Source organism: Chlamydotis macqueenii, chromosome 1 (genome assembly GCF_036417535.1).
Source record: "Chlamydotis macqueenii isolate bChlMac1 chromosome 1, bChlMac1.mat, whole genome shotgun sequence".
NCBI lineage: Eukaryota > Metazoa > Chordata > Aves > Otidiformes > Otididae > Chlamydotis > Chlamydotis macqueenii.
Window position 1 is genome coordinate 142,217,767 of NC_141556.1, and position 25,777 is coordinate 142,243,543.

A 25,777-nucleotide genomic window follows, 5' to 3' on the forward strand; every position below is an offset into this window, starting at 1 on the left:
AAGGTGGAGCAGGCAGAATCTGTAGGATAGGAAATCCACTACAAATTAGTTTATGCTGTGGGAACTGAGGAAACACAAAAATATTTTGATCTTCTGGATCATGTGCTCAGACACTTGAAAATCTACCTGTTGTCTAGCTGCCAAAAGTTCAAAATCAATATCCTTAAATTTCCCACCAAGGCCTTAAAGTTAAGGTTGAAGATAGGGGAAAAAGAAATTAGATGGGGAAAAAGAAATCAAACCCAGATAAAAATTTGCTTCAGATCCTAGTGGGACCCTTTTCTTTTCACAAAGCCATAGTGTCAGACTACATAGGAAATAGAATTAATTCAATTTTTTTTTTTTTTTTTTTTAGTTTTCCCTCTTCTCTTTTGGCTCCTAGCTGCTTCATAGGAGTCTGTTCAGTGCTGAATTGCTGAATTGGTCAGTGAGGACCATGGAAAATGCTGCTGCAGATGCTTTTAAGCCAAACAGGCTTGTTTCTCTGCCACTAGATCCAGCTTCCCAAAAGGAGTCCAGGTCATGTAGAAGAAGCAGCAGCTCATAGCCATCCAGCAGGTTGGCCACCTCAACTGGGACAGCTATTGCTGCTTTCAGCATCTCCATTAGAGCTACAGAAATATGCTGAGGCCTTCCTGCAGACGTCTCCTTTTGCTCACTTGTGGATGTATTTTACTGCAGTGATACTAAATGGTCTCACACTTGCTGCCAGTCAAGGAGCTGCGAGCCTTGCTCGGTGACCTGCTCCCTTGCCTTCGGTGAAGGGGGAAGGGGCTCAAGCTGGCATGTGGCTGCTGCTGTCAGGCCTGTGATACTTGCCTGTGACAGCATACAGCCTGCTGGAGGACTTCAGTGCCTGTCAAATAATTGAGGACATCTGCGTTCCTTGCTTCAGGATTTTGGCATCACAGCAGAAGTCACTAGGAGGCACTATTACCGGCCTCTTCTCATGCTGGCCCAAGAGTCACTTCACACCTCACTAACTTTGCAACAGCAGGAGCTGTGGCAGGTGCAAAATTAGGTTTTTCTGAGGTGGCGAGTGGACCCTCTTGGGAGAAGGGACAAAAAAGTGAAACCCCACGTAACGCACAGGGAGGAAACCCAGGGAGGGAGGGCAGGACCTTCATTGCATTCACCCAGGGAAGGTGCGTTTCTGCCTCCAAATTCCTCCCACCTCTCTCCTCCAGCTGCTGTCGTGGCAGGCTGTGGGGTGGGGAGCAGCAAGCAGTGACCCCCCCACACCTTCATGGGGGTGACAGGAGTCAGTGATGCTGAGCTGCTCGCTGAAAACAAGCGGTTGGGTGGGCTAAAAGCAAAGGTTGTCTTTAGGCTGATTGCCCACCTCTAGCACAGAGCAAGGTAGGTGCTGCAAAGGTATTCCTACCAGCTGTGTGCTTCCCCACCAGCACAGACCTGTTCTGTCTGGCCAGACCTCAGAATAGGCTTGTGCTGGGATTGCATGTTCCTCTTCTCCCACCACTCCATTTTGCAAGCTGCAAAACTGCAAATGCTCTGGTCACAGGTGGGAGAGAGGGGAAACTGCATTGCAGTTCTGCATGCAGCTCTGATGCCCAGTGACGGAAAACTAGACCAATGAAGTGCATCCCTTCTGGTGTAAACAACCAGGTTTTAACACCTATTTGGGACAATATGCCTTATAAAAAAAACCAAAAAACCCATAGGTTTAAATCTTACTACATTTAAGAAATCTGAACATGTAGAGCACCTTCTAAGAAGAATCTTGTTAGCATTAACTTCACTGAATCCAAGATGACAAGAGAAGATGGGACTGGCGAAGAGAGAGGCGTAATAATTGAGTGGAGGTAAAAACATACATTAATGGTAACATTTATTTGGTGGAACAGCTGTTCAAAGTACCTAGAGAACATCCTTTCCTGATGTATTATATACCATTGCTGTTACAAGCGGAAGACATACTAAACATTGCAAATAACAACTTTTTAAAAATTGATTTATGGATGAAAATTTACTGAGATGAAAATAAAGAAGTGAAATGATTTCTGACATGTAAGGGAACTTGCTGCTTAAACATATATAATATATAAATTGGGGGGGGGAAGGGTTTATTCTTTACCCATTCAGCCTTCTTTCTTAAAAAAAAAAGGTCCTGTATTCTTATCTAGAAAAAATAATTTCAGAAGAGATCACCAAATCCATCCTGTGGCAGCATTAGGTAACAGAGCAGGGGAGATGCCCAGGAGCAAACGCTGCATGCTGCCCTGCTAGCCCAGTCTCCTGGCAGGTCCCCTGTAGCTGTGGGGTGCCTTGGGCTCCCTCTGTGAAATTCCCCCTTAACCTGACCAGCAGCGCTTCGCTGTACAGCACAAAAGCCTAGGTTGCCTGCTGTCTCCAGGGAACAGCCAGTTCTTCGGCCCTGCTCTTTGTCACCCTCTTGCAAAAGTTTGAGATGTTCAGGACAGCTCCGCCGGTGTGCATCTTCTCCAACTCTTTACTTCCACTTAGGAAGATACACCACACTTTTCAGGGCAGGAATGGCAGACAGCAGCTCACTTTGATGTTTTTTGCCCTGAACGATGCTTTCCTTAAGAAACACTGCTTACCTTACAGACACTGCTTTGGCTTTCAGGTCTTTTTGTCCTTTCTCCCCCCTCAGTAGCAATGGCATCACAATTACTCAAACACTTCTTGCTGAAAACTTCTTACTTCCCCTCATACACAATTTGGGGAAACGAAAAGCACACTAGTGCTTTCAAGTTTGTTTTGTGTAAGATTTTTATGATGTTCTATATGCTCGATACAGTGATAGCAGTAATCTAGCTAGCCTATATTGCCAAATTGAAGAGTTTGTTTGGGGTTATATAAGCTTTCGCTGGCATTAAACAGTCTCGGCTTTGATCCCGTTGTTTATTATTTTGCTGCAAAGAGCTTCAACAAAAGGCATAAATGAAGATCTGCAGATGCATTCCTGAGACATGCAATGGAAATGAAGATATGCCAAGAACTTCCTGAGAGAAGAACTGCAGAACTGGAAATACATTTAATCTGGAATAGATACACACTACAGTTTTATGTGGGACCTGAAAAGACTGCTATTTTAGAGCTCAGACTGCAAAAGCCACAGAAGAGTGTATGCTGCTCTCTGCCAGGATATGATTGCAACTTCTTTGGAGGACAATTACTGGCACTAAATACAGCTCAGTGTGAACAGCAAGAAAGGAACTTATCTTCCTTGGCATCAGAATACTCCAGCATATGAATGTGTCTGAATTAGAAATGCCACGTATACATTAGTGCAGGGGCCCTGTACTCTGCTGGACTACATTTCTTGGGCTTAAAAAAATTCTTCTACAGCTTCTTTCCCGTTCGCATTGTTAAAGGAAATGACTGAAGACAATACAATAAACATTCAGTCATGCAGCAAAGAAATATCTGGACTGAGAGCAAAATTCATTGTGGCCTGGGGTCAAGGGTAAGCGCAGATGAGTTGGCAGAGCCTGCAGTTAAAAACTGAACAGCAAAAAGGCCCACAGATTAGCTTTACTCTGTCTACGTAAATTTGGTTTCCTCTTTGCAGTCGGTATTTGCATTGCTGATGCATTCAGTGTTAACACATTTTCTACGGTATGTACAGTTTCTCATGGTGTTGGCACTTTTATCAGCCGTTTATGGGCATGGCCCATCATGTTACGTAGCCCCTAGTATCTGAAGTACACGGCAAACCAGAGCACAGCAGAAAATCAACCTGGTGCTTTATGTCTCTCCTCCCTCCGGACACTGGCCTTACAGCCTCAACTGCCACCCAAATTTTGGCCCTAGGTCCGTGTCCACTGCCAAGGAGCATCAGCCAGACGAGCGGCTCCTTGGGTCCCAGCGGCGTCCCGTGGGAGCCGGAGTCACGCTGCAGCTGGAGTGCTGCCGGGCAGCCGAGCCGGTGGGTCTGCAGGTGAGGCCGCCACTCTTCTGGAAGGCTGCAGCTGAGAGGACATCTGCCACAGCAAGCGCCCCAGGACGGCTCTCCACCCCGAGCTGCCTGGGCACTCCTGCAAAGGGTTCCAATGCCATCCTGCTTCCTTCGTTGCTTCTTTCCCCTGCCCGTGGGGCTCACTGCACATCCAGAGGTGCTGCACCCCTTGCACTCCCTCTCAGCTGGCTCCCTGTGCCCCGCGAGCATCTCAAGAGCCATGCACTAACTGAGTCACCCCAAAGTACCATCACTGCCCTGACTCGGAGCTTTTTGCATGCACAATTTTGCAAGCAAAAGCAACGGAGCAAAGCAGTTGCCCCATGAGGACGGCAGCAAGCGTGGAACCAGTCCAAGAGCTGCAATGGCTTTAGTGCCACCTCAGAAGACCTGGGAACACAATTTGACCCTCACAATTTTTATCTGATGGTCCAGAAGAAAAATGATAATATTGAAAGTACCAAATGATCGCAGTATCGCAGGAGCAGGATCCAGATTTCTGATTTGAGCTGCAACAGAGAGCCCCTTGGACATATGCACCACCTAACTTCTCTCTCTCTTGGATGCCATTTCCCTTCTGCAAGAAATAACAGTAAATCTTTTTGTATCTTACTGAAAGGTTTTCTTAGCAAATGTGCGGCTGGAAAAATCAAAAGCTTTTCTGGGTGTAACTGTCAAACAATTAATAATTAATGAGCAGTAAAACAATCTGGTTTTTTTTTTCCATTTTCTTCTTCTTAAAAAGAAGATGAAAAAAATAGACTTCTGTTGAGACGTGGATGACACCTTTAAGCAACAGTGCATGAAAAATCAAGAAACTGGGTGGAGTGCTTCCTTCCTGTAATAGTTTGTGATCAGTGAGAAGTTAAGAGACAAATAGGATGTCTTACATAACGTCTGAAAACCAACCTTTTTACAGTTAAAAAAAAAAAAAAAAGAAAGAAAGAGGCTCTCCCACTTCCCAGGTAGTCCTAATGCTGAGTCCTCTTAAAGGCCTGGATGATGGTCCCCCTGCCTCGACAGGTGGAATTGCTAGTGCTGGCCAGCTGATAACTCTACCACCTTTTGCTTTCCCTTCTTGTTCAGAAGGCAGGCTTGTTTCTTGCACACCTACTGTTGAGGGTAGAAGTAAACATGTCTTCAAGGGATTTTTGGTGGCAGTCAAGACTTGACAGCATCTGCTTACCCAAATATTGGTGAATATATTTTTCTACCAGCTGTGTGATGCAAGAAGGGGATAGAGGGAAAAAAAACCAAAAACCAAACAACAAAAGAGTGTTGTTCTCTATGTCAATGACCAGCTGGAGTGCATGGAGCTCTGCCTGGGGATGGATGAGGAGCTGACAGACAGCTTATGACAGAGACCCATAAAAAACACTCCCTCCTCATCTCCCCTGCCTGTTCTTCCTAAAGAGCCTGTATCCTTCCATTCCAACACTCCAGTCATAGGAGCCATCCCACCACGTCTCCGTGATGCCAACAAGGTCATAGCCCTGCAGGAGCAAATTAGGATTAAAGGGAGGGCAGGGACAGGTGACATTAAAGTGTGAGTCTGATACAGGCTACCTGGCCAGGAAGACAGAGTGGACGAGGCCCTATGTAGACAGATAGGAACAGCCTTATGGTCACAAGGCCTGGTCCTCATGGTGGACTTCAACACCCTCATACCTGTTGGAAGGACAACGCAGCAGGGCACAAGCAACCCAGGAAGTTCCTGGAATGTGTGGATGATGATAACTTCCTTCTGCAAGTAATAGAGGAGCCAACAAGGAGAGGTTCTATGCTGGATGTTGTTCTCACCAACAAGGAGGGGCTGGTGGGGAATGTGGACCTCAAGAACAGCCTTGGCTGCAGCGACCATGAGATTGTGGAGATCAAGATCCTTAAGGCAGTGAGGAGGGCGTCCAGCAAGCTCTCTACCCTGCACTTCAGGAGAGCAGACTTTGGCCTCTTCAGGGATCTACTGGGCAAAGTAACACATAAAACCCTGGAGGGAAGAGGAGCCCAAGAAAGTTGGTTAATATTCAAGGATTGCCTCCTCTAAGCTCAAGAGTGACGCATCTCAACAATGAGGAAGGCCAGGCAAAAACACCAGGAGGCCTGTGTGGATGAACAAGGTGCTCCTGGACCAATTTGAAAAAAAAAAAAAAAAACCAAAAAGGAAGCCTACAGAGGATGGAAGCAAGGGCAAGTAGCCTGGGAAGAATACAGAGAGATTATCTGAGCGGCCAGGGATCAGGTAAGGAAGGCTAAAGCCCCAACAGAATTAAATCTGGCGAAGGACATCAAGGGCACCAAGAAAAGCTTCTTTAGGTACACTGGGGATAAAAGGAAGACTACGGAGAATGCGGGCCCTCTCCAGAAGGAAATGAGAGACCTGATTACCCAGGACATGGAGAAGGCTGAGGTACTCTATGACTTTTTTGCCTATGTCTTCACCATCAAGGACTCTAGCCACATTGCCCAAGTCACAGGAGGCAAAAGCAGGGACTGGGAGAATGAAGAAACACCCACTGTAGCAGAAGATCAGGTTCAAAACCATCTAAGGAACCTGAAGGTGCACAAGTACATGGGACCTGATGAGATGCAACTGCAGGTCCTGAGGGAAATGGCAGATGAAGTTGACAAGCCACCGGCTATTGTATTTGAAAAGTTGTGGCATTCTGGTGAGGTTCCTGATGACTAGAAAAGGGGAAACATAACCCCCATTTTTAAATAGAAAAACAAGGGAGATCTGGGGAATCACAGCTCAATCAGTCTCACCTCTGTGCCTGGCAAGGTCATGGAGCAGATTCTCCTGGAAACCATGCTAAGGCACATGGAAAGCAAGGACATGATTGGTGACAGCCAACATGGCTTCACTAAGGTCAAATCATGTCTGACCAATTTGGTGGCTTTCTGTGCCATAGGGTTACAGCATTGGTTGATAAAGAACGACCAACTGATGTCATTTACCTAAACTTGTGCAAAGCATTTGTCACTGTACCACATGGCATCCTTGTCTCTAAACTGGAGAGATATGGATTTGACTGATGGCCCACTCACTGAATAAGGAAGTGACTGGATGGCCACACTCAGAGAGTTGTGGTCAACGGCTCAATGTCCAAGTGGAGATGGGTGATGAGTGGCGTTCCTCAGGGATGGTTTTGGGACTGACGCTGTTTAACATCTTTGATGGCAACATGGACAGATAGAGTAGGATAAAGTGCACCCTCAGCAAGTTTGCTGATGACACCAAGCTGTGTGGTGCAGTCCACACACTGGAAGGAAGGGATGCCATCCAGAGAGACCTTGACAGGCTGGAGAGGTGGGCCCATGCAAGCCTCATAAAGTTCAACAATGCCAAGTGCAAGGTCCTGCACCTGGGTCATGGCAATCCCAGGTACAAATATAGGCTGGGCAGAGCATGGATCAAGAGCAGTTCTGAGGAGAAGAATTTGGGGGTCTTGGTTAATAAGAATGGGAATGGGGAATGTGCGCTTGCAGCCCAGAAAGCCAACCACATCCTGGGCTGTATCAAAAGAAGCATGCCCAGCAGGTTGAGGGAGGTGATCCTGCCCCTCTACTCTGCTTTGGTGAGACCCCACCTGGAGTACTGCATCCAGCTCTGGTTGCCCTCAACATAAGAATGATATAGAGTTGTTGGAGTGAGTTCAAAGGAGGGCCACAAAGATGATGCAGAAGGACCTTGACAGGCTGGAGACGTGAGCCCATGCAGACTTCATGATTTTCAGATAGGCCAAGTGGAAGGTCCTGCACATGGGTTGGGGCAATCCCAAGCACAAATACAGGCTGGGTGGAGAATGGACCGAGAGCAGCTCTGAGGAGAAGGACTTGGGGGTACTAGCGGACAAGAACCTCAACATGAGCTGGCCCTATATGCTTGCAGCCCAGAAACCCAATAACATCCTAGGCTGCATCAAAAGAAGTGCAGCCAGCAGATCAAGGGAGATGATTCTTCCCATCTATTCCACTCTTGTGAGACCCCACCTGGAGTACTGTGTTCAGCTCTGGAGCCCCCAACATAAGAATGACATAGATTTGTTGGAGCGAGTCCAGGGAAGGACCACAAGAATGATCAGAGGGCTGGAGCACCTCTCCTATGATGACAGGCTGAGAGAGTTGGGGCTGTTCAGCCTGGAGAAGAGAAGGCTTCGAGGAGACCTTATAGCACCCTTCCAGTACCTAAAGGGGGCTTAGAAGAAAGATGGGGAGATACTCTTTAGCAGGGCCTGTTGTGATAGGACGAGGGGTAATGGCTTTGAAATAGAGGGAGGTAGGTTCTGACTAGATATAAGGAAAGAATATTTTACATTGAGGGTGGTGAAACACTGCGACAGGTTGCCCAGAGAGGTGGTGGATGCCCCATCCCTGGAAACATTCAAGGCCAGGTTGGACGGGGCTCTGAGCAATCTGATGTAGTTGGAGATGTCCCTGCTCCTTGCAAGTGAATTGGACTAGATGACCTTTGAAGGTCCCTTCCAACCCAAACCATTGTGTGATATATCCATGAGCTTGATTAATTGGGGAATAGGCAGACAGGAAGTGTTGATTTTCTGCCAGTCTGCCTATCAGTCACTCAAGTGTTTTTGGGTGGCTGAGGTCTTGCAGGAAACAGGACGTGCTTGTGGCTGAGGTAACCAAACCACCTTGATGACCACTCTAGTAACACAGTTTTTGACCAAAGCCTTTCCCCTACCAACTTCAGTTGGTCAGCCCCCAGGGGTTTCAAGGCATGCTCCCAGAAATTGAGACCCAAGAATATGTCCACTTTGGGGAACCTTTGAAGTTGTCTTACCGTCATCTCCTAGGAACTATGGGGCAGAGGACCAATACAGAGTTCTGTTCTGGAGCACACTCAACTGCTTCAACCATGAGAATGTAGAGGGACCACCAGACCACTGCCTTCTGCAGAACAATAGAGATTTGTCTCTTGAGCTGACCCAATCTTTGGGAGGGCTTCAGAGAAATGGGTGTGTGGCCACGTCAGCAGAAAGCATCATGTCTGCAACAAAACCACGACACCAACCCAGATTGCCTGAGCTTCTGATCACTCTGCTTGTCTCTGTCTAGGAGAAAGCTCTCTGTAAAATGCAGTAACTTGAGGGACCAAGGCCTGGATCCTGCCTCCTTCCAACACTTACACAGAAATAGCACTTGAGGTGCTCAGTCTTGAGTCCAGTTCTTAGGCTGAAATTTAAATATACCGTTAAGAAAAACAAATGACAAAGACAATTGTACTTTATATGACTAGTGAAAAAAATTCCTCCAGTAATTAAATACAAAGGAAGAAATTGTGATCCCTGCTTTATTTCTTTCTGCCTATTTAATGGCCCCTTTACCCTGCCTGGGAAAATTAAGGGAGACCCACGTACGTGGGGGTTATACCCTGAAACAGAAATAATAGCAAGCGGAAGTAACTTCTAAAGTCTGACAGAGTATCAAGATTATCAAACTGAAATCTGCCTAGTAGGGGTTAGTCAGACCAGCAATCAGTCAGCAAACACGCAGTTTTCTAAACGATTCCAAAAGCAGTTACTAGTTTTCTCGAAGCTGAGTCAATTCAAGCTAAGGCTCTAGCCGCTTTGTGCTGTGCAGGTGGTTTTATTCAGAGCGAGCTTGTGTCCTGCTGCCCTTCACTGCCGTCTGCAATAGAGGCAGTGATCAAAACTGCAATGACAAGGTGGTCAAAACCTTAAAATCCCTGGCATGCTGAGGATCGGGGATCAAAATTTCAAGAATTTTCAGTGAGTTAAGAAACATGTATTTTATTTTGGGCTGATTAAAATTTTATTTTCAGCCTAAATACTTCTTTCTATTTGGGAATTTTTCTAAAAATGTCAGTGCTAGATTCACAGGGGTGCTGTGAGGTGGCAATGATAAACCTGGATGCAGAGCTCTGGTGCTTCACAAAGCAAGCTTTAGTTTCAGCTTCAGAAAACTGAGGCACCTCTTGGTTGTCAATCTGAGCATCGCCTCCCTGCCAGGAACAGTCACCAGTTACCAGACTGGAGATTACTTCTGCACAGAGAGTAGTTCAATATTTTATACAACATAGAACAGGAAAGACAACTTCTGCATCTGGACTGGCACTTTGATGCATGCCACAGTGCATCTGATGAGCCTGGTTATTCTTGATTTGCTGGCTGTGCCCCCTGCCTACTCCTACCTCAGGGCTATTTCCCCTTTTCCCTGCTCCCCTGCTTCTCCCTTCCCCTTGCACATCACGGAGTATTCACTCCCCTCTGCCATCTGTCATCACTCTCTCTCTCTCTTTCCTCCCAGACTTTTTCACATCCCTTGCTTGCAATAAGGTCTCGCTCACCTGTTCCCACTTTACCTCCACACTGCACAGGAACCCTTGCTCAGACTGCAAGAAAAACTCATGCCAGGGGTCTTGTTTGGAGAATGCCTCCGATTTTGTGTCGACACCAAGGGGCATGTATGAATGTGTTTGGAGGGAGAGGAGATGTTGAGAGTCTCAAAGTCTTGAGACAGTTTGGTTCTGGGGTATAACCAAGACACTCACCTCAATGTAGGAAAGAAAAAAAAAAAAAACCTAGGAATTTTCCTTGAATGTGATGGAACAGATCTAGTTGGAGAGATCCTGACCCCAAAATACATGGCAGTCCAGTGACTGAAATGCTGCCCCAGGAAATAGAAGGCCCATCTCAAGCAAAGCAAAGACTCACATCATGTACTACTACTGTTGCCATCGAATTAGGTAGCACTAATTTCCTATGACAGAAAATTTCCTATGCTGAAATGAAAATATGTCATTTTGAAAATACTGAAATAAATCTTTTTGGCTTTGAGTTTTTCCCCTTCATTTTCTCTTGGGCAAAACTACATGAACCTGCAGTTTTGAGGATTAATAGCTATCAGTTGAAATGTTTTGACCCTATGAAGGACATGCCATTGGGCAAGGAAGCAGGTAAGCAGGTCACACCTCCTTCTCCTTGTGCAAGAAAAAAACTGTTAGGCAGGTTTTCTTTCTCACTATATCACCCCTTCATGGGCCTAGGACATCTGGTTACTGAGTCTAACTTTAGAAGTAATTGACCAAGATTGTCCGCTTGTTCCCTGGAGAGTTAAGAGAAGTCTGGAGACTTCTTTCTGGAGAGCTCCACAAGGGGTTGCATGTTAGCACTGAAAAGGACAGACAGTCATAGCTGATATCTGGAGTTTCATCAGATGTGTAATGGCATTATAGCACAGCTAGTTCAACGGCAGGCAAAAATGAGTTTCACCACCTGGTTGATGAGCGCTGATGTAATGTATTCTGTCTGCCCTTGTTACTATTGGCATCACAACTCAGGTCTAAGCTCTGGAGCTGGGTGGGTGTTGGGGAGCTTGGAGATATCAGGTTGACTTTGAGGTGGGTATCTCCTCTTTTTTTTTTGCTGGCTGCCTGCCTTCCCTCCATCCCTCTGCAAAGCTCACCTTGCTGTGGGACCCTTCAAGCCATGGTGATTTTGCCTGCCAAGAATTGACCAAATGCCTGAGCCCTGGAGACCTGCCCAAGACCTCCTGGTGCTGGATGACAGAGAAGCATAAGTTTCCCAGAATACTGTTCTCTTTTCCCTCCCCTCTATTATGATACAGGATGGATGGCACCAGACCTTTTTTCCTCCCCTCCATTCTACTTGACCTCCTTCAACAGTTCTAGGACTCATTCTCTCAGCCTCTCTTGCTCCTATCACCTTCCCCACTTCTCCAGCCCTCCCAGCGCCTCCTTCTTTCCATACAAGGTTACCTTTCCGTCTTCTCACTCCCAAAGCACAGGACTTCTTTCTTGAGGTTGGCCACCCTCCACCATGTTCACTTTCCTATATCACTGTGCTTACAGACCCCTCCACCACCGCCACCGCCTGTGCAAGCTCTCTTTGCCTCCCACTGCACCTCAGGCTGAGATGAAGAACTCTTTAAGAAGAGTGCAGGGACAGCTTGCCTCTTTTGACTGTTTTCCTGTCACAGCTGACATCGCACCATACCCTCAGATGGCGGGCATGTTCTGAAAGTTCCTTTCCCTGGTTTTAGAGGAGAAAGGTTCTTTAAAAACAGTAGTGAGTAAAACTTGTAAAATTTTAAATATTTGTAGCCTTACAGATCATAAAGTAGAAAAAAAGCTCTGTTTCTAGCCTGCTGTATTTGAACAAAAATAAGATTGTTGTTAAAAAAATAGCAACCTGGGAAGTGAATCAGTTTTTAGGATGTCTGATACAGAATTTTTTGCATGCTTTGAGGTTGCGAGACTGAAACTCCTTCCTGTTTACCTGTAGGCTCATGGTGCGAAGCAAGCTTGGCAGCTGACAAAGACTGACAGTTGATTCAGTTTTTGTATGTGAAAGTCAGAGGAGTCAAGGCAAGAAGAACTTGAGCCTCTGTCCTGCAGCCACATTTAATATAAAACTCCTCAATGCTTCTGCATATCAAATGATAATTATGATTAATCACCCAAATGTTTTTGCCACCGTTCAGAAAAAGCAACTAAGCACCTACTTACACTGAGGATCCTGAGTATCCCCATTACTTTGTGGTAAACTGTGAAGGGATTAATATCAAGTGCAGATCACACTTCTCATTGTCTTACACGAGCATGCCTTGGGAGTCATTATGACTGGAATAATCCCTGGGAAGTCTATGGAAGAACTTTGCTTCAAGAGAATAAAGATTTTATCTGTTGTTTTCAAAAAATCTTGTTTACATAAAAAAAACCCCACGCAAGCATATATGTATATAGCAAAAAGAACTCTCACTTGGCTGTTAAAACTCGCAGATAAAGAACCTTGTGAAGGTCTGTTTCTCTCCATTGCCTATATTCAAGAGTGCCTTGAATGACTGACTCTGGTGCAGACACCTGCAGTGCAAACACCCAGAGTTAGGTGAGACAACCCAACCCCTGTCTTAGATAACCCAAACAAAAGGTCTCTCCACAGGCTTAGCCGCTCTGCAGGCTGCAGATGCAGGTACCAGATCTGCTGTCATCTGGGGGAGGAAGGAAGCACCCCATGGTGTCTGCTTGCCTGGAGGAACTTGAACCTCTGTCCCCACGGGCTCTCCACAGTGCTCTCCTCACAAGGCAGGGTGGCTGTGAGCAGTGCTGGGGGAGGCCATCCTAGCCATCCTTGGTGCAGTAATCCAGAATACTGGTCCAGGCAGTGGAGGACTCTTCAGTCTGGACAGATTCAGGCCCCCTATTCTCACTTTCTGGAATAATCCCCTGAGCACATGGCTGGCACGTCTACCCTTTCCAGTCCTTTTGGTGAAGCTGGATCACCCTGCTGAGAGGTATCCAAGATCTGAGTGACCAGGTCTTGTAAGCATTAGTAATCTAAGAAGAAATCTCTGAAACCCACCATCCACCAAGAGCTGGACAATGCTGAGCTCTGGTCCTAGTTACTAAAGTCGTTTGTGTAGTTCATACAATGCACCTCCCATGGAAAAGTCTGTGGAGAACAGGCTCGTTGACACATCAAGTCCTGCTTTGTCAGCTCAGCTTCGCTGAGAAGAATGGACTAGGTCCCAACCTCTTCTAGCTTCTGTGGACTCTTAAGGTGCTTTATGCCCAAAACATGGATTTATCTCTTCTCAAAGAGAAGACTAAACCCAAACCGTCATAACTGGGTGCTTGAGCTATGAAACTGTTATATAAAAGTGCATGTTGGTGACATTTCTATTCTCTCTTCCTCTACCAACATCCCAAATGAAGGGAGTTACACTTCCCTTCTTCACAAGGTTTTTAAAATAAAACACACATGTGCCTAGCCGAAAAAATTTCAAGGGTGTGGAAAGGACGTGTATGCACATATGTCCAGGGCTTGTTTTCTAAATCATAAAAAAAAAGGAGAAGGGTGCAAAACACAAGTCTGTCTTCAGTGAAACAGTCTGCATTGTTGGAAGTGTTTGCTTTCTCAGTCTGCTATTTTAGTGGTGGCCAACCACTTTGGGGTGTTGGTGTCCCCTGCACCCACACACAAAGAGCCTGGGTGCCACCTCAGGTTCAGTGTGGACATGCCTGCACCTCAAAGGCAGCCTGTGCTCCCACCTGTGCTCTTGTGTGGAACTGGTCTTTACTAGCTCTCAGGCTAATGGTTTTATATAGTGCTCTGGCTCAGAAATATCTTTCAGTCAAACAGGTATGTACAGACAAAGGGGCAGAAGGGGTTTTATGCACAGGGGATGTAACTCCTGATGTTCCAGCACACCTGGCTTTCACCTAGAGACCCCCTATGCATAAAGGTATTACAGACCATACGTGCATGAAATGCCTCCCCAGACTGCAATGGATGCCGCTCCTTTAAAAAACTTAAACAACTTTTTTTTTTTCCTTTCTCTGGTGGGTACCGCAACACTGAAGTCATGTTGAGAATATTGCTCCAAGCTTCTTCTAAAAATGAGAGTTAGGCACTCAAGCTCTTACTTAGTCATTTCAACACTTCATCACATAAGCTTCACTCAACAGTAAAATGTACTTGGTTGCAGCTATGCAGAAGACACCGCAAATTCTCTCTCCCATGGAGGTAATCAGAATAATCTCTTCTGGCCACCTGCATATTCTCAGTGTGAAACAGAAATAATATGTAAGGCATGGCATTAGTTACCAAACTGCAGTGGAGGGGTAAGATGGGGGGTTTTTTACTGTACTTGAAAAAGCAAATATATTAGAAGTGAGGAAGGAGTTAATCGTTGCAAAACACGGTCATTTCCTGAGCCCTGTGACTGGACGAGTACAAACTTTCAACTATTTCTAATTCTTCTCTGTCTTTTAAGAGGCTTTCAAGGTGCACTGTACATCACAGATCAGGTAAGGAGTACAGCTTTTCACTTCTTGATTGTTTATTCAGAATTGTTTTTCAGTGGAGTCAGACTTAGCAAGACTGATTTGTTCTCCCTCCTATTATTTACATCCGAAGGGAGAACAAAGTTCATTGCAATCCAAGTACATGTGTGTCTTTGTGCCAGGTGATTGTGAGCTTTAGAAATAAAGAAAGAAATGTATGGGTTAATAACAAAGCGTTGAAAATGAAGAAGTTGTGTTACATATAGACAGAAATTAGAATTATTGCAGCAAATACTACAATAAAAGAGAATGAAAATTCTTACTGCCAGTTTCAAGGACTTCGCTCTGCACAAGCCACTATCAAAATAAGGGATTTTCAGGTGTACAGGTGTTTCAGATTTACAGTTGGCTTTAGTAAAGAAAGTACTAAAAATCATAATGTGTCTTCAATACTGTTTTTAAAAGGAGGAAGAATGAGCTTCTACATATTGGGAGAAAAAAAAAACCCAGATAATTTTGGACCAGTTTTATTTGTAAATCTGGACCTGATATCTATCTATAGCTATTGCAGAGTCACGTCTTGTAGTCATCCTGAGACTCTTCCTGAGGTTTGCAGCAATCAGACATATGCACAGAAGTGACTGTGGGACCATATCATAAAATGATATAATTTCATCAGGGTCTTTTGATGCATAAAAACTGAACTCAGACAGACGGGCACCAGAAGGAAGTCTCACAACACAACACACTCTTGCAAACGGCATTTGTTGTCTCTTGATAGACAGGGAGAGAGAGTATTTGTGTGCAGGTTTTTTTAGTAGTTCAGAAACAAGCATAAAATAGTCATCTGTATGGCGGTTATTGTCATAATGTGCTGTGACCAGGTCGCCCTACAGAAAGTGAAATGGTATGTACTGTGAGGATCCCTGGGTGAAGTCTGGAGATTCAGGTTTTTGGCGTTTGCTTTTTTTAAGACTTTTTTTTAAGACTTTGCTTGTAATCAGTTTTAATGTTTGGACATTAGCTCCTTGACTGTGCTCAGTGTTTGGTATAAACACGTTCTGGATTTTATACATAGTGGTTGGGATAATTAATCTAGCTAGGGTTTTCAAAAGCATTCGTTTGATTCAGACACATAAGTCCCACGAATGTTTGAACTCCATTCCTAAATCACCTCCATTCTACTTGTGAGATTGCTACTATGGTAGCACTTGGATCTCTGTAATGAATTTCATTAAAGAAAGTCCTTTAAAGTTCTTGTAAGACTCTGTAAGCCACAGAAGTTTTGTCACTGTCATCTACAGATGGTGATCGTGGATGAATCCCAGTTGATGCCAGTCTTGTCCCCTGTTTTTTTTGCAAGCAGCGGTACGTCTGTTTAGACACAGCCAGAGAGCACATCGTCATTCTGCTAAGGAAGAGGCTACGGCATGGGTAGACAGGCTCAGTGTTCTCAGTTTGAGTATCGATGCTAAACAATTTGCTATTCCTTACAGCTCTATACGGCCTTAACTGCCAAATACTCGGAGCCTATGCAGCAGCTTGCAAGGTGAAAGCCGGCTGAGGTGTGCCTACCCGTCCCGCAGCCACATTTCCCAGTTACTGCGCAGGCACAGCTCAAGGGAAAGTAGTCAGCAGCTTTGTGTGGGAAGATCAAACTGAACCCAGGCCTCCCCCGTTGCCAACCAGCAGCTCGCCCACCTCTTCTGTCTTCAGTTTTTAGCATCCCTTCAGGTACATTTATTGAAAATGCGTATTTACCTTCTGTCTTTCAGGGTGGGTTTGAGTTCAACTCGGATGCATCTGCCTGTGCAGACGATTTTGCTCTCACTGATGACTGTAAGTGCAGAAAAGGCCAGCTTAGGTGATTTAAAATGTTTGCTCCCAGTACTCTCTTTTGGCATGAGTATGTTTGTTTGGTGTGGCTGTACTCCTCAGCTCTCTGTCAGAAGGAGGTGTATGTTATATGTAGCAGCATAATAGGATGGAAAAGAAACAAACCCTAGAAAAGCCACTCCTTGTATGGTAAATGTGGTCTCCCCCAATAAGTGCTGTGTTCCAGTCGAGTGGCTAGAGGGGAGAAACCCAGCAGCCCGCAACCCAGCCTCAAGAATTTATCCTGTGGTGGGCTCCCTCCGTCCTGCTCAAAAATTAAGAGATACCAAGACTATTTTGCAACGTACTTAAAAGACGTGGTGGTGTTTGGCACATGTATTGCTGCCTAACAACCCTACTTCACATTTGCATAATTTCCAGATAAAAATTTATTTTGAAGCAGAAGTCCAGGGGGCTTCACCACTGACAACTGAAGTTTGCAAAGCCTTGGAGAGAACAGAGTTTTTAGTATCAGGCATATTTATTGACACTGTTGTTGTGTTTTTCACAGAGTGCAAATTGAGCTTGAAAATGGAGCTCTCCTCTGAAAAATGGCTTTACAGAAAAGGGAGCATTTGGCCCTTGACTACTGCCTCAAAAATTCCTGGATAAAATAAGCTCATTTTATAAGTCCATGTCTTTGGGACTGCTGTTTGGGTTTTCTCTTAGTGCCAGCTCTTGAGTAGAAGGTCAAGCTGGTGTTCCTCCTGGGCTTACTATTTATATGCAGGAAACCTGAGACGGACTCTTAGCCTGAGGGTTAGCGTTGTTATTTTAAAATAAGTTTAAAATGTGTAATATAATCCAATGTTTGTCTAAATTTAGCTGCTAATCAATGAGAAATATCCCATAGAGTTAATTTTCTACATCCTTTCAATCTGGTAACGTCAGTTTGATCTATTCTATATTTTTCATTAGAAGACTTCTGTCCTTACTGAAATTTTCCATTGGCAGTCTTATTTTTCAGTGTTGTTGAGTGTTTAACTAAACCTAAATACTCAGAAAGAGAAAAAGAGAGAGGGACTTCTGTACACGCTTCATGTAACAGCTCAATTTTTTAAATGCTGGATTTTAGCTCGTATTGACGTTGCAACAGAGAGATTCTGCCTTTTTGCGCAGACTGATGAGAGCCCAAGAGTTGTTCAGGTTGAGGCAAAGCATCTGTAAGCTTACTTATCAAGAGCTGCACATTTTTTGTAACATTTTCACACTACTGCATGATGAATTCAGACTCAGTAGCTGGTGAATTGAAAATAATTTTACCCTTACACCCTTGCTTTCCCAGCTGCTGATTAAGTCTTGAAATAACAGCAGAAATTAGGCACCGGTACGGATATGATGAAGCAGCTAGGGTTACTTACTACCAGATATGCTGCACTTGATTCAGATCTGCAAAAATTAGAAGGGAAAATATCAAGTCACTAAAAAGTATGTGGTCTTTTATCTTTTCTTCATCTTCAGATGTGGATATTATGCATCTTTAGTAACCCTGCACAGGTACATTTTACAGCTAGTGAACTGTGCTTTAAAGCTATGAAAGGTAGTGTTATCAGTGCTTGTCACTGTTCAGCATTATCTTTAGAGGTACTTCTTTAAAAACATCTGGGTTTTTTTTTTTTTGGTAACAACTGATTCTTAAAAGATTTTTCCTTTGGTCCTTTCTGCAGCGCTTACTCATAGAGGAAATCTGATCTGCTACAGCACGGAAACATCAGCGGTCACCACGGCGAGACAAATTCCTTAGGGAGCTGCCTGTAAGTCTGATTAACATTTAAGATGAAAAGTTTTGCATTTTCTTTGGGAGGATGTTACACGCAGAGTTTAGCTGTATGAGGGAATTGCTGAGGCAATAAGGGAATATGCAGGAACACAAGCCTCTGCTTGGAATAGGTAAGCACAAAGAAAGGAATCCCTCTGTAAACCCTCTTTCTTTCTTTTTTTTTTTTCCCCATAGCTTCTCAAAAATATGATTGATCTTTGAAACTCTCTAAATTATGCCCAATTTAAATTCTGTTATCCCAGGATTCTGAGTACATTGAGCAGCCTATTTCTGGGCTGCAAAGGTTTAGCAGCTGAAGGCTGGGAGAATAAGGCTTTTGTTTTTCTATTACTTGGCCTTGTGACAGTCAGGTAGTGTAAGATCAAAGGGGATTCCTCCTGGAGCACAAAGCGTGGCAAGAGGTAGGGTAGGAAACCATGGGCAAGCCGGAACAGAAATGGTGAGGGAAAGAAAAAAAGAGAAGAGGAAAACTGGTAATATGAAATCCAGGTAGGTGAGGACAGAGGACAGTGTCTGGACAGTGGCTAATGGGAGAAGGACAGACTTTGGGTTAAAAGCTACAGGTGACATAAGTGAGTTTGTACAGGACAGACAGAAAGGCATGATCCTTTCATCTCTTTTCCTCAAATACTCTGAAGAAAAATGTGAAACATCCAGATCTCAGTAACCGAAAAAAAATAAATCTTCACGGCAAAGTAGGTTCATCTGCCCCCTCTAGTGGTCTAGACAGAAAATACATGTTTACCCAACCTATTTGCACTACATCTATTTGCTGGGACCAGTCATACAAGGGTCTTTAGCTTACCTGACACATTTGTATAACAACTGTTCTCAGACTCTGAAATACGATGGCGGCATCCAAACTCCTTTTTGGGAATGATCTTTGGTCTATGATGATGAGAGGGCTGGAGCACCTGTCCTATGAGGACAGCCTGAGAGAGTTGGGGCTGTTCAGCCTGGAGAAGAGGAGGCTCCTGGGAGACCTGAGACCTCAAGGGGGCCTACAAGAAAGATGGGGAGATACTCTTTAGCAGGGCTTGTTGTGAAAGGATGAGGGGTAATGGCTTTAAAATAGAGGGAGGTAGGTTCTGATTTGATAGAAGTAAAAAAATTTTTACATTGAGTGTGGCAGAACACTGGAACAGGTTGCCCGGAGAGGTGGTGGATGCCCCATCCCTGGAAACATTCAAGGCCAGGTTGGATGGGGCTCTGAGCAACCCGATCTAGTTGGAGATGTCCCTGCTTCTTGCAGGGGGGTTGGACTAGATGACCTTTAAAGGTCCCTTCCAACCCAAATTATTCTATGATTCCATAACTCCTAAACTACAATTGTGGTTGTGTGGAGCCCAGAGTTGTTTGAGGGAGCACTAGCTGGCATGAATAAAAACTGTGCCAGAACTCTAACAGCCCAAGAAAGTTAATTTCATTGCCTGAGCCCAGGCTCTGACAGCATTTAATTTACTAATATTGGCATACCCTTTGTGTAGTAACAGCTCCTTTGTGGACTATGATACAGCCCTCAGTCATCTAAGTGTAAATATTACAGAATACTTCAGCACAAAATATCAATCAACAGCCAATTCAGAGGGAGACTGTTGCCTGTCTTCCTAATCATCCATGATCTACTTGCTAATGGAAGACACATGCTGACTGAGAGGTACGGGAAAAGGCAAAGTAGCCTTGTGATTTTAGTGACTGAGTGATGTCCTGGGAAATAAGATTCTGCCACTGATTCTGCCTGAAAGTCTTCTGTGATGCTGAGAAAAGGGCGTAAGAAATGAATACATGAGAATTGCCTGAAATGGAGCTGGGCTGGAACTTCAGAGCTTCAGCTCCAAATGGGGACAATTCTCATGCAGCCTCTGCCTACTGGGGAATTACACCTTAGTATTTGCTTCTCATAACACAAGATAGCAGTACTTAAGATACTTAAGGACAAGTATAGAGCAGATATCTATTTGCAATTACATAGCAATTGGATTTTGACAGGACTGAGAGAGCTGGCCTAGTGCCAGTAAGGAGCATGCTTAAATGCTGAGTTTCTTCTTGAGAAAGTGCTTTCTTTTCAAACACAGTCAAGGAGGAGGAAATAGTATAACTCTATAGCACTCTGCTAGGAGAAAGAGCATGCACATTCAACACTCTCTCTGGAAAGCATTTAAAGTGTTATCTACACCCTCACTTGCCAGCTAGCTGGTATGCTAACTACCACAGTCTAGGCTGGTTTGCACCTGGACAGTTGAAGCTGGAAGAGCAAGCAGTGATCCTTGGACAAAAGAGAAGCAGATGCCTGAAGCCAAAAGACCTGACCTCTAGTCTCATCTTCAAAGACAGTATTTTACATTAATTAGTCACTGCATAACCTCAAAGGCCAATCTAAAGAATAAATACCGGGCTACATCCACTACCTTACAGTTGATGACTGCTGCTGTTCCTACGCTAGAGAGTGTCTTGCCCTCCTGCATGGTGTTTTCATCTTTCCCTGTGTTTTCATATATATAATTTTTTATTGCGCATCTTTGATGTAAAATATAGGCACTACCCAGCAGCTTTGTGGTTAAAACAATCTCTGATGTAGATAATAAGTCCCACGGTCAGACTTGAGAGGCAACTTGAGGCATCTATTTCCTGACCTTAACCGCTACTCTATCATTTAGACAGGGAAGGGAAGTGTTTCTCTTCTATCAACTATTTTAAAATATTGTAGCAAATCATATTCAGTCCCCAGAAAGAAAAGGCAACAGGGAAATTCACAAAAAGGTTCAAGGATCAGGCCTCCTAGTAGTTTTCCTGCAAGAGAGAAGGTATTCTGTGAGACTCACTAAGATTTTTTTCCAAGTTGTCATGTTTCCCAGACTCTGCCATAGTCCTCTCCAGATGATCTACTTATTTGGCATGTGAAGAGTGTTGACTTCACACTGTACCTTGTAATTTTGCTGACTATTTCAGATCCCTTTCCGAGAAATCTAAGTCTTCATTGGTGCCTTAGTCCTTTAACACGTGTGATGTTCATCTTACAAAGCCTGTTTCAAATCTGGCTTCCATGGGTTAAGCTTTCAGAAAGAGACATCAACTCTGAGTTCCTCATTTTCAAATGCTTATTAAAAGACACCTGGGTCTGACTTGCAGAAGTATTGAGTACTCACAGATCTAGACATAGTTAATAGAAACGTGGCTTTGAAACAATAACATTTTATGTAACGTCAAATGCTCTTAGAAATCACGTCCTAAGCAACTCAGGGCCTCCATTCATCACTTTTCCTGTTTGGAATATGGGGTTAAATAATCTTCATATTAGAGGAATTCTGCAAAGAAAAAAAAAAATGTGGGTCTTGCTACAACACTGGATGCCACAAAAATGCCCACAAATAAACTATTTACTTGGTATTGAGGACAAGAGTTTGAACAGTACACTGTCCATAGGGCATAGTGTCACTCATTGAACAATAAGAAGAAAAGAGTCTTTATCTTTCTGATGGGGTATTTTGCTTTTGGAAAATTGCTGGGAGGGCATTGGTTCCAAGAAAGATCATATGGCAATGGACAGGCTTAAACTTGTCCAATTACCAGCCAGCTGACTTGTAAAGTGTCTTGGCTCTCTTCAGCTTGTTGCCTTCCAGCTTTTCACTAGTAGGATCATTAAACCTGCAAAGCAACCAGGGGAACCTACTGATGAAATTCTGGCTCCCAGGCTCTTCAGCTGTTTATTTGTCCAGGCTGCTAGAGCAGTAACATTCCTGAGGTTTATAAGCATTGTGATTATTTTGACAAGGAAAAGAAAGACAAGACATTTTCATAAGGGACACCTTCCCCTCCTCGGAATCTCAGATCTCTGCAAAGCTGATGATCTCAGTTATTCAGTGCTTAAGTAATCAACGCAATGATCAGAGCTGTTGAGGTCATTAGAAATGCACAGTTAGTCAAAACATTTATGGCTCATCCATTATTGCAGCTAACAAAAGTTGGCTGCTATTATAAGAATATAAGACTGAGTCAAGCAGGAGCAAGATCAGGCCCGAAAATTGAACTAAACACTGCTTTAAACATTGCATACAGCATTTCCTTATTAGCCCAATTTGTGACCTAAATCTGTGCATTCTCGTCAAAGAAAATATCTGGAATCCACTCTTTCACATGAAGATGTGCCTTCTTAGTCACACATTTCTCCCATAGGGCATAAAGATAGCATTAACACCTCTAAAAGGATGAAGAATTATGTTTTCTTCTAGGTGTCCGGCTTTAGTGACCTCAGCAATTCTCTGCTGCATAGATACATAACCTTGAAATCTGGTTTTGGAGGATAAAATAGCCTCACAAACTCATTGCTGAGATGTTTAACATTCAGAGTATGTTAAATGTTTGAGATTTTAAATAACATACACTTCTGAAAGCTTTTTTCAGCTTTTTAAATGAAAAGTTTTCTTAGATAAACTAACAGGACATTTCTATTCCTGCTAATGTTTGTGGGCTGTCTTACATGAGTACATGATTACCCCAACATGAGAGAGACAGAGATAATAATTATCTGGTTATCAATAACATAGATGCTTAGTCTACCCTTGGCTTGAAAAAGTTCACACTGAGTGGGCTGAATTCTCAGCACCTCCCAGTTTTTGCTGCTGCAGTACTGCCAAGATGAAGTTTGAAGTCTCTCACAGCAGTGCCTGGGGATCACTTTATTATGCAGGGAACACCAGTATGTGGAAAGATTGTTCCTATGCCAGTTAGCAGTAGGAAAGCAGAGATAGTCAATTTGTACTACAGAGATATCAGCTCCTTTCATTGTGCCTACTCTTCTGGCTGCTCTAACTTGTCTCTGGGATTAGTGTAGTTGTGAGTGTAGAAGAAAAAATAGGTGGTCAGAAATATCTTTGCCTACTTCTAAAGAGCGTGGGGGCTGAGGATTTGACTTCCTCATGTTTGAAATAAAAAACATAGTGTTGCAGCTTGCCATTGCTAACAATTTCACGGTTCGGAATAACATGCTACAGGAGCTGTAAATGCTCCTCTACCCTTACCTGCCTCAGAAAAGAAAAAAGTTCTCACCTTCCATATATCATCAGCTTAAACTTCTCTAGTAAATCTGAAAAAAAAAAAATAATTAATAAGTAGGGGTTTGTTCACAAATTACTCACCAGAAATTGAAACTGTTCCAGGTGTTAGAAATAAAGTCACACTTCTATATCAAAGATATTTTTGTGTCCAACTGTGGGCCCAAGAGAGACGAATGCTAAATGCTCTTGCTTCCTATTGCCTTCAATGGAAGACAAATGTATTCACTGGGTCTTAGCCCATTCATAAGTTGGATCTGCCATGTGTTGAGTCAAGCAGGATTTGATGTAGGATTTGCAGATAGTTTTTTGTAACCACATGAAATACTCTGCCATTTATTCTGAGCTAAGCTTTTATTGCTTTGATCCCAGGCCAAAAAAAAAAGGGATGTGTGAGAGACATTTTGAGCAGTTAGCATGAGACTCACGGTGACACTCTCCCAAAAGGGGTGGTAACACCAACAAGCTCTCCAATGGCCCTGTGGGCAGTAGAAAACAGTAGCCTATTTTCTTCCTACAATTCTGTGACTTGTGGTAGATTACTATAGAGTGAAGATTGTCATTTATTGTTGTCATTGCACATGTCTACATCCTTCTTGAGTTATGGCCATGACACACAGAAAATCATATGCAGTTGCAGAAATCAGGGAAAGGAACTAAAAAACATTAGGTAGAATTACACAATGTCTGAATCACAGGCTTTCATCCAATTAGACAAGTATTTTTATACAATGCACAGAAACTTAGTTAATCTTGGGACCTACACCCTTTATCAAACTTGGCTATAATTAACCAACACTGTCACATTTATTGAGGGAGAGAGGGGAAATACAGACCTGTGAGCACAGACCAAAGATCCTTTTCAAAGAAAGCTGAACAGTATCTGAGCTCAGTAGCTGTTTGGTTTTGGTTTATATCCTTGCTTCTAAATTAATGATAAATTGAACAAGTGGAAATGTTTGATGCTTGCTCCGGCTGACAGTGACCCAGGACTCCCACATGTCTTCTGGATTCTCTCACATCACATCCTTCCCCTACAGATGAGGCCACATGTCCACGCACAAACCTCATTTGTCAGGTAAGAAGGTGTACTGAAAAAATAGTCTTTCACTTTTAAGTCCAAGCAACCTACGCTGTTTCTGTGAACAGTATTTATTGACGGGCTCATAGAAAGCATTGCCTGGCCCAGCATCTTGGTGCACATTATACCCACAGTGCTGCACAGAGTCCTGGCCCTTGCCTTCCATTTCTGCAGCCCAGTGCCGTTGTACTCTTTTACTTTTTTTTTTTTTCTGAGAAGAAGACAAACATCAAAGCCTGCCCTGAAATAGATTCAGTCTGTGCTTTCTGTGTGAAAAGTAATGCCTCAATGCTTTCCTCCTCCAGAGGAGAAATGCGCTGTAGAGACTTATCTTGTGGGCGCTTATTTCCTTTGTCGAGATCTGAGCTGAAGCTTAATTCTCTTGATGCGTAGCCATCAAAGACACTGAAGATAGACAACTCACAGCGATGCTGGTAAATAAAAATCTTACAGACTGTCACGTGCTGTCTTATTGTTTCATACCATGTGTTAAATGTTGAAAGTTAAGCTTGCAGCAATTAAACTAATAAGTGGTTCTGAATATCAAGATGATATATTTTCAATTTTATCTATTATTTATTTTATAATAATTTTATTCTCTTCTACTTCACAGATGAAATAAAGTAATCCTAAATCATCCCTAATCTAAGTCCTTTTCCACGACCGATTTTGGCAATGCTCTACATACAGACAGTTGCAAATGTCAGTATTTCTTTGAACACACATCTGCAAAACACAGTGACTTTAGCGTTAGACCTTTTTTTTCTATGTTAGGGCTACAAAGATTGTACTGCTGCTGAACCACTACTGTCAATGATGACAAATCACAAGAGTATTTCTCCAGTGGAGAGAGAGAGCCAAATATAGTATCATTTTTAAAAAGCCGGTATAACATTCTTAGGTCAGAATTACAGAGTATTTAAACGTTCCTTGCAACTGAGTTTGTGTTTGTCTTTTTGACACTGATAGGCCAGCTGGCCTTAGTGGCAAACCCCAAGGCAAAATACTTTACTGCATTTGCTCTGGTTTATCTACTTTTGATCTAATAGATCTCAAATGAAGTAACTGGGTAGAAAAAAAATGGTGCTACCCTACACTGAAAGGGTTTGGAAACCAACTTCTCTTCTCATTATTAGAAATAGTCCCTTCACTTCATGTTTTAGTCTGGGTGGGTGAGAAACCTGTTCTTTGGCTAAAATTGCAGAGTTTCCATTTCTGAAGTTCCCATTACAGTTTCTACTAATTCTGAATGCCCCCAACCCCC

The 25,777-nt window shown here is 43.6% G+C and overlaps 1 protein-coding gene across 2 annotated transcripts in view; it reads left to right on the forward strand.

Moving 5' to 3' along the window:
* Positions 1-14,706: 14,706 nt before the first annotated feature.
* P2RY8 (P2Y receptor family member 8) overlaps positions 14,707-25,777 on the forward strand; it is a 38,140-nt gene continuing 27,069 nt past the window's right edge. For both annotated transcript variants that reach the window (XM_086768645.1, XM_086768638.1), the window contains exons 1-3: positions 14,707-14,750; positions 16,502-16,565; positions 18,269-18,355. The gene's annotated coding sequence lies outside the window, so the exon portion shown is untranslated. The remainder of the gene's footprint in view (positions 14,751-16,501; positions 16,566-18,268; positions 18,356-25,777) is intronic.